Source organism: Pinus tabuliformis, chromosome J (assembly GCF_031772625.1).
Source record: "Pinus tabuliformis cultivar Carrire ecotype Pingquan chromosome J, CPIR1, whole genome shotgun sequence".
Taxonomy (NCBI): domain Eukaryota; kingdom Viridiplantae; phylum Streptophyta; class Pinopsida; order Pinales; family Pinaceae; genus Pinus; species Pinus tabuliformis.
In genome coordinates this window covers 822494503-822501617 of record NC_142295.1, presented here as the reverse complement: position 1 = coordinate 822501617, position 7115 = coordinate 822494503, and positions in this window count along the sequence as shown.

The following is a 7115-nucleotide window of genomic DNA, read 5'->3' as shown; positions in this document are numbered from 1 at the left end:
GGTCTCTACATTTTCACATTAGCTGTCATAATATAAATTAGGTCGTGCATTCATTATTTATTCAGTTACAAGTAAAAACATGAATAAAGCCATGAATGAGCTCTATCATAAAACCATGCTTATAACCAACATATAACCATATAGCCAACCATAAGAGAATAGCCATTAAAATGACATGATAACCAATACATTCCTTACCAAAAGAAAGAGAAACTTAGTTGTTATTAACCTTAAGAAATTAGCAACCGGGTTTAGGATTTCCACGTTCCACTCGATCATAGATTGGATGAACCATATCGTTATTTTAGCCAATCACCCCCATGACATATACCAAGCATGAATGTGGGATCTCATCGGATAAACCAATCCAAACACAACCAAGGGAATCTAGAGGTTAAACCAACTCCACCCTCTCTATACCATGATCACACCTAAATTGGTGCGATGATCACAAAATCCAACCAAGCTTGGATGCCTCGAAATTTCTTCACCATCCTTGAGGAATTTTCCTATCTCCATCCTCACGCTTTATCATGTATCTTGCCATTGCTGGTCAAGGGATTCCTAGGCCTTTGGGAATTTTCATGATACCACCTCACCCTAGATTCCAAAACCATATAGAAAACCAAAGCTCAAACTTAGAACAACCCCATCACACCATGGCTATCTAGAAATGCCAAGGCTAGGCTAGAATCATTATCGAATCCCAACAAAATCCATGCAATGACAACAAAATAACCAAATAAAAACATGCCCATACCATGCATGTCAAAACAAACTAGGAAATCACACATGCAACATGTTACCTGCAAGTATTCCTTGTTGAAGCTACTTGATCCTTCCCTTCCTTTTCTTTTCTTGTCCTTCTTTTATTTTCATTTCCTTTCCTTTCTTTTCCTTGCTTGATTACTTTCTTTCTCCTCTTGGTGCTTTTCTCCTCTCTAGGACAAATTCTAACACTAACAGATAATAAGCTGAAAAAAGGCTACCAACTGATGCTCTAAGGTATTTTTATTGATGAGGCCTCTAATTTCTTTAATTTCCTTTATTTGCTTTCATTTTCCTCCTCACATGCACCCTATGACCTTTCACCTTCCTTTTCTTCTAATTTAATTTATTTTAATAAATATTGTGCCAAGAATACCTTCTTTCCTTTCCAAATCCTTAGCCATTGCATTTGCCAATTTCCCGTTAGCCATAAAACACATCAAGTGATGCCCACTAGGATATTTTGCCCAAAATTTAGCTTGGAATAATTTTCCCTTGGCCGTGGTCTTATTTTACCTTTATTGATTTTTATTACATTAACGCTTAACCCAGAGTTGTTACAGACCACTCCCCCTTAGGGGAACACTTTCCTCTATGTTAAACCACATCTAGACCTAGTAAAAACACTAAAGAGAAAAATCATACGACCTATGGAGCTTTATAACCCAACTCGTTACAATATTTACAATAACATTCTACTCAAGAGAAAAACCATCATGTAAAAAATGACAACATGACAACCATACTACTTATTGGAGCTTTATAACCTAGCTCATTGTGTTATTTAAAATGGAAACCATACATAAATATGTAAAAATACCAAGACTCATTTTCCTTTAATGGAAAACAAGGATACATAGCCCGCATATGAGCAAAAATCTCTCATGTAGCTTCATCGGGCCAAAAGAGCTTCCACTTCACTTTAACTTGCTCGAGTGCTCTTTCCGTAGCACGAGATGTTTTCGTTGCAATATTCCTTGGGGCTCCATCTATAATTCTCCTTCTTGCTCCACCTACAATACATACCAATCAATAACATGATCAACATCCTTTACATATGTTTTAAGCAATGAAACATGAAATCATGAAATTTCCTTGTCGAAGGAAGTGCAAGTCTATAGGCCACTGGTCCAATCCTCTTAAGGATCTCGAAAGGCATGCAATACCATGATTCCAACTTGGAACATGAACCAATACTCGAGGAGCTGTTCTTGGCCTTGATGTACAAATACACATGCTACCCAACCTAAAACTCCTTAGATGCCTTATGTTGGTCTGCATAAATTTTATGCATGTCCTGTGTTGCCTTTAGATTCTTCTTTATAACCTGAATTTCCTATTCCATGTCTACCAACATGTTCAGTCCAATAAGTATCAGATTCACTGGATCACTCCAAATGATGGGAGTGTTACAACTTTGCCCATACAATGCCTCAAACAGACTCATCCTTAGTGAATCTTGATAATCATTGTTGTACACAATCTCAACCAATGGAAGGTAGTCCTCCCATGTCCTCTATTGATGCATGAAATACATCCTTAAGATGTCTTCCGGTATCATTTTGAACCTCTCTGTCTATCCATCTGTCTATGGATGATAAGTTGTGCTAAAGGTTAGCTTTGTCCCTAATCCTACAAATAGCTCCTTCCAAAACTTGGAAGTGAACTTGGCATCCTTGTCTGACACAATTTTCTTCCAAACACCATGTAATCTCAAGATCTCTTTGATGAATACCTTTTCTACCTCGCTAATTGAATAAGTAGTCTTCACTGGAATGAAGTGAGCTACCTTTCTCAACTTGTCTACCACAACCATGATAGAATCATGCTACCTTGATGTCATTGGAAGGCCTGTAATGAAATCCATGGAAATAACCTCCCATTTCCACTTTGGAATTGGAATAGGATGAAGTAACCCACCCAGATGCTTACAGTTTGCTTTGATTTTGTGACAATCCAAATATCTTGCCATGAACTCTGCCACTTTGGTCTTTAGATTCAGCTAGTAGTAGAACTTCTTGATTGCTGTTAATGTCTTTTGATATCGTGGGTGACCTGAATATGGTTTTACATGAAACTCCCTCAAGATAATATTCTTGAGTTCACTATCATTCAAAACATAGATCCTGTCCCTAAATCTCACTAAGCCATTTGTTGTAACGTGATAATCCACATCCTGATCACCTGTACCCCACTGTAACCTATGCATAAGCTCCTTGTACCTATCATCCTACTGTCCTGCCTGTAAGATCTGATCCTGTAAATATGTCCCATATGAGCTCACTACTACAACATGGTTTAAATGTAATTTCCTACTAAAAGCATCTGCAACCCTATTCTCCTTACCTTGATTTATCTAATCTCGAAGTCAAAATCACTAAGGGTACCCAACCATCTAACTTATCTAGCATTCAAATTCAGCTAGTCAAGCAGATACCTTAGTCCATTGTGATCGCTCATCACTGCCAAGAAGATAATGTATTCACATCTTCAAAACATGAATAATCACTGCTAACTCAAGATCATGAGTCACATATTTATGCTTGTTCTCATTCATTTTCCTGGAGTCATAACATATGACTTGTCCTTCCTACATAAGGACTCTACCAATTCCTCTCTTGCAAGCATTTATACATACTACAAACTCTTTATCTAGATATGCAATCTTTAACTCTAAAGCATTTGTCAACAACTACTTCAACTTCTCAAAATTGGCTACACACTCATATGTACATTCAAACTTCTTACCTTTCATCTGTACTGATTTAATAAGATATGCAATTTGTGAGAAGTTCCTAATGAACCTCTTGTAGTAACCTGCTAAACCCATGAATGATCTGACTTCTTCCACATTTCTAGGAGCTTCCCACTCCATGATAGCCTTTATCTTCTTTGGATCTACTGCTATGCCATTCTTGGAAACAACATGTCCCAAGTAGTGTACTTCTATTTGAAATAAACTTCACTTGCTAATCTTAGCATATAACTAATGCTCTTTTAGCAATCTCAACATTGCTGCTAAATGCTCGACATGATCTTCCTCTTTTTTAGAATATACCAATATGTCATTACTAAATACAATCACAAGCTTGTCAAGATAAGGATGCACCACTCTATTCATCAAACACATAAATTTAGCTGGGGCATTAGTCAATATGAATGGAACTACAACAAACTCATAATGCCCATACCTAGTCCTAAAGTAATTCTTGTAGATGTCCTCTTCTTTGATGTGTACTTGATGATATCTTGATCGTAAATCTATCTTTGAGAACACTATTGCTCCCTTCAACTGATCAAATAAGTCATCAATCCTCAACAATAGATACATGTTCTTGATCATCACCTTGTTCATCTTCTTGTAATCAATGCACAATCTAAGAGTACCATCCTTCTTCTTCACGAACAATATTGGTGCACCCCAAGGCGATACACTTTGCCTAATGTATCCCTCGTCAATCATTTCCTTCAACTAAAACTTCAACTCTACTAACTCTGGAGTGATCATCCTATAAGGCACCTTTGATGCTGGTGTTGTCCCTAATACCAACTCAATATAAAAGTGTACTTCCCTGTGGAGAGGAAACTCTAGAATATATGTTGGAAACACATTCTAAAACTACTGCAATACAAGGTAACTCTTGAATATTTCTGCATCCTCAACATCCTTACCCTTGTCACTGGAAATATGAACTGAAAACATCACATACCCCTTTTCTGCAACTATGATTAGCCTGCATAGATGTGGCCATCCCCACTGATGTAGGCTTCTTCTTCCCTACAATATTATCTTCTCTACATTATCATCTAGGCACTCAATAGCCTTGTCATAGAAATCTACCTTGGTCTTGTGAAGATACAACCAATCCATACCCAAAATAATACTATACGATCCCGATGGTAGTACATTCAAATTTTCTATTATAGGAATACCATTCAACTCAAATTCACAATCTCTTACCCAGTGATGAACTCTCTTCTTCGTGCCTGTAGCCAACTACACCAGCCAAGACTCTGCGTGGACTTCTTTTCTCAAGCCACACTTATCCACCATGTCAGGATTAACATAGCTATAATTAGATCTAGGATGAATCAAATTAAAAATAACTTGATCACAAAGCTTACCATCCATCTCAATGATAGATGTCTGGTGATTTTCCTGCCTCTTTTCCATAGGTGAACAAATCCAAGGAATACTATGACCAACATATCCAACTCTTTGTACCTCTTGAGCACTATAGATCTGAGGCGTACCTCCTTGGTACAATGGAAAATCCATCTTACGATGATCTTTGCCACATATCCAACACTGCAACAGTGCTCTACTATCAACTCTAGTCTACTACTCTCCATATTGTGACACATGTCGCTTCTCAACTTCACTGGACTTCTTGTAAGGAGCAACATTTTCTTTCTCACTTGCATCTTGAGGTATTCCCCCCTTTGGTGGCCATTTCCCCTTTACTTTCTCATTTACTTTCAAGTCACGTTTAGCATCAAATTTTCTCTTTGACTACTCATAATAATTCTTCAATTTATGGATGGATTCGTCTAATGATCTAGGTTCATCAAACTTGATCTGTTATCTATATGCTATTGGAAATCCAGTGATGAATTTCTGAATCTTAGCCTTCGCCTCCTTGAGATATGACACATACCTCAAGAGCTCTAGGGACCTGCTAGTATACTCATCATCTATCATTGAACACATTTGTAGCTCATAAAACGCCTTAGCTCTATCATCATAGTACCTATCTAACAAGTACTTCTTCTTGAAAAACCTCTCAAACTCATCCCAAGTCAAGTCTTTTTCCCAAATGCCCTTGACATTCTCTACATCCTCCCACCAAATATTTGCCTTCCCTTTAATACTAAAAGTGGCTATCTTAGCTTCCATGTTCTCTGAATAACTATGCAATATGAAGAACTTCTTCATTCCAAGCAATCAAGGCTCTGCATCTTCTGGCTTCTTCGTCTCTCCATCAAATGTAGGAGGCTTCACCTTCTTGAACTCCTCAGGTAAATAAACCATCCTCATATAAGGATGATGACAGTGATGACTATAATGGTGTTTCCTATATGAGGAACTAGAATGACGCCCATACATATCAGTCGTCCTCTCAAGTGTATCTTTTGATTTTCCAGCTTTGACTATGTCCCCTCTATCTAACATGTATCTGGACAGAGACTTGTTACCATAGACTCCATTAGTTTTCGATTCCTTCTCTTCACTGATCTTCACTTGTCCCTGTCTCTGTAACTCTAAAAAGAATAGAAGGATTGCTACATTAACCTCTACCTACTTCTCCTCATCCACTGGAAGTATTTTAGGAGCCTCAATCAACATGTCATTGTCTTCTTTGCAACTTCTAGTCTCTACCCTCAAGCGACTTAATGTATCTGCTATACCACGAGAATGTTATTCTCGTTTCCACCAAACTAATATGTAGGGGGAGTCATAGGAACTATAGTCTACCATTTTTCTTGTCATCTTGAATTACATTCTTCCTACAAGTATACCATATCAGATAAACCAAATAGATACCAAAACCAAATCCATACGTAGTGATTTTCAGGGGATGCTTATCTCATCTGCAAGATCAGTCCACATTAGAATGTACATGTATAATCATAAACATATCCATGTAATAATAGAACATCAGAACAACATCATGCATGATCAAACCAAGTCTATACCCTGATTCCATGCATGACAACCATAAACTTTACAACATTAGACTTATCCAAAGAGAGTTAAACCATGATCTAATACCACCTTGTGGTATCATATATGACCCAAAGAGAGTGCAACCGACTTTGATGCCACCCTGTAACATTGCCTCCTCTCACATCTACCCACTTTCATCATCTTACCTAGGGTAAACATGAGATGAGGGGTTATTGTGATATGACTCAACTTCCTATATGACCTTAAGGAAATGGATTCAAGAAAACTAGACCTTACTGAACTCCCCAAGTACCATAGGACTCCCAGGAGTAACCCAATCTCTCCAGGTGTCCAATCGATGAGACAACTAACCTTTTCCCTAACTTAGAGCCCTAGTCTCTCCCTTGCCAAGGCCTCCATAAGACTATGGGTTCCCAGTCGCTCCCATAGGCCTGCCTCAGTATGCCTGTGGCCTTTTTCTGCTAGTGTTGTGCCAACGAATGTGAGAACTAAGGCTACTTTCCAGGGTTAGGGCTAAGCCTCTGCCCAAAAATCCATGAAACTTATAGAATGCATTTAAAAGACATGAATAAAATACTTGTAAGACAAAATTTGGAACTAGGACTTGACTTGAACATCCCCAACCAGGACTAACACTTTGTCAAACACTTGGTAGATA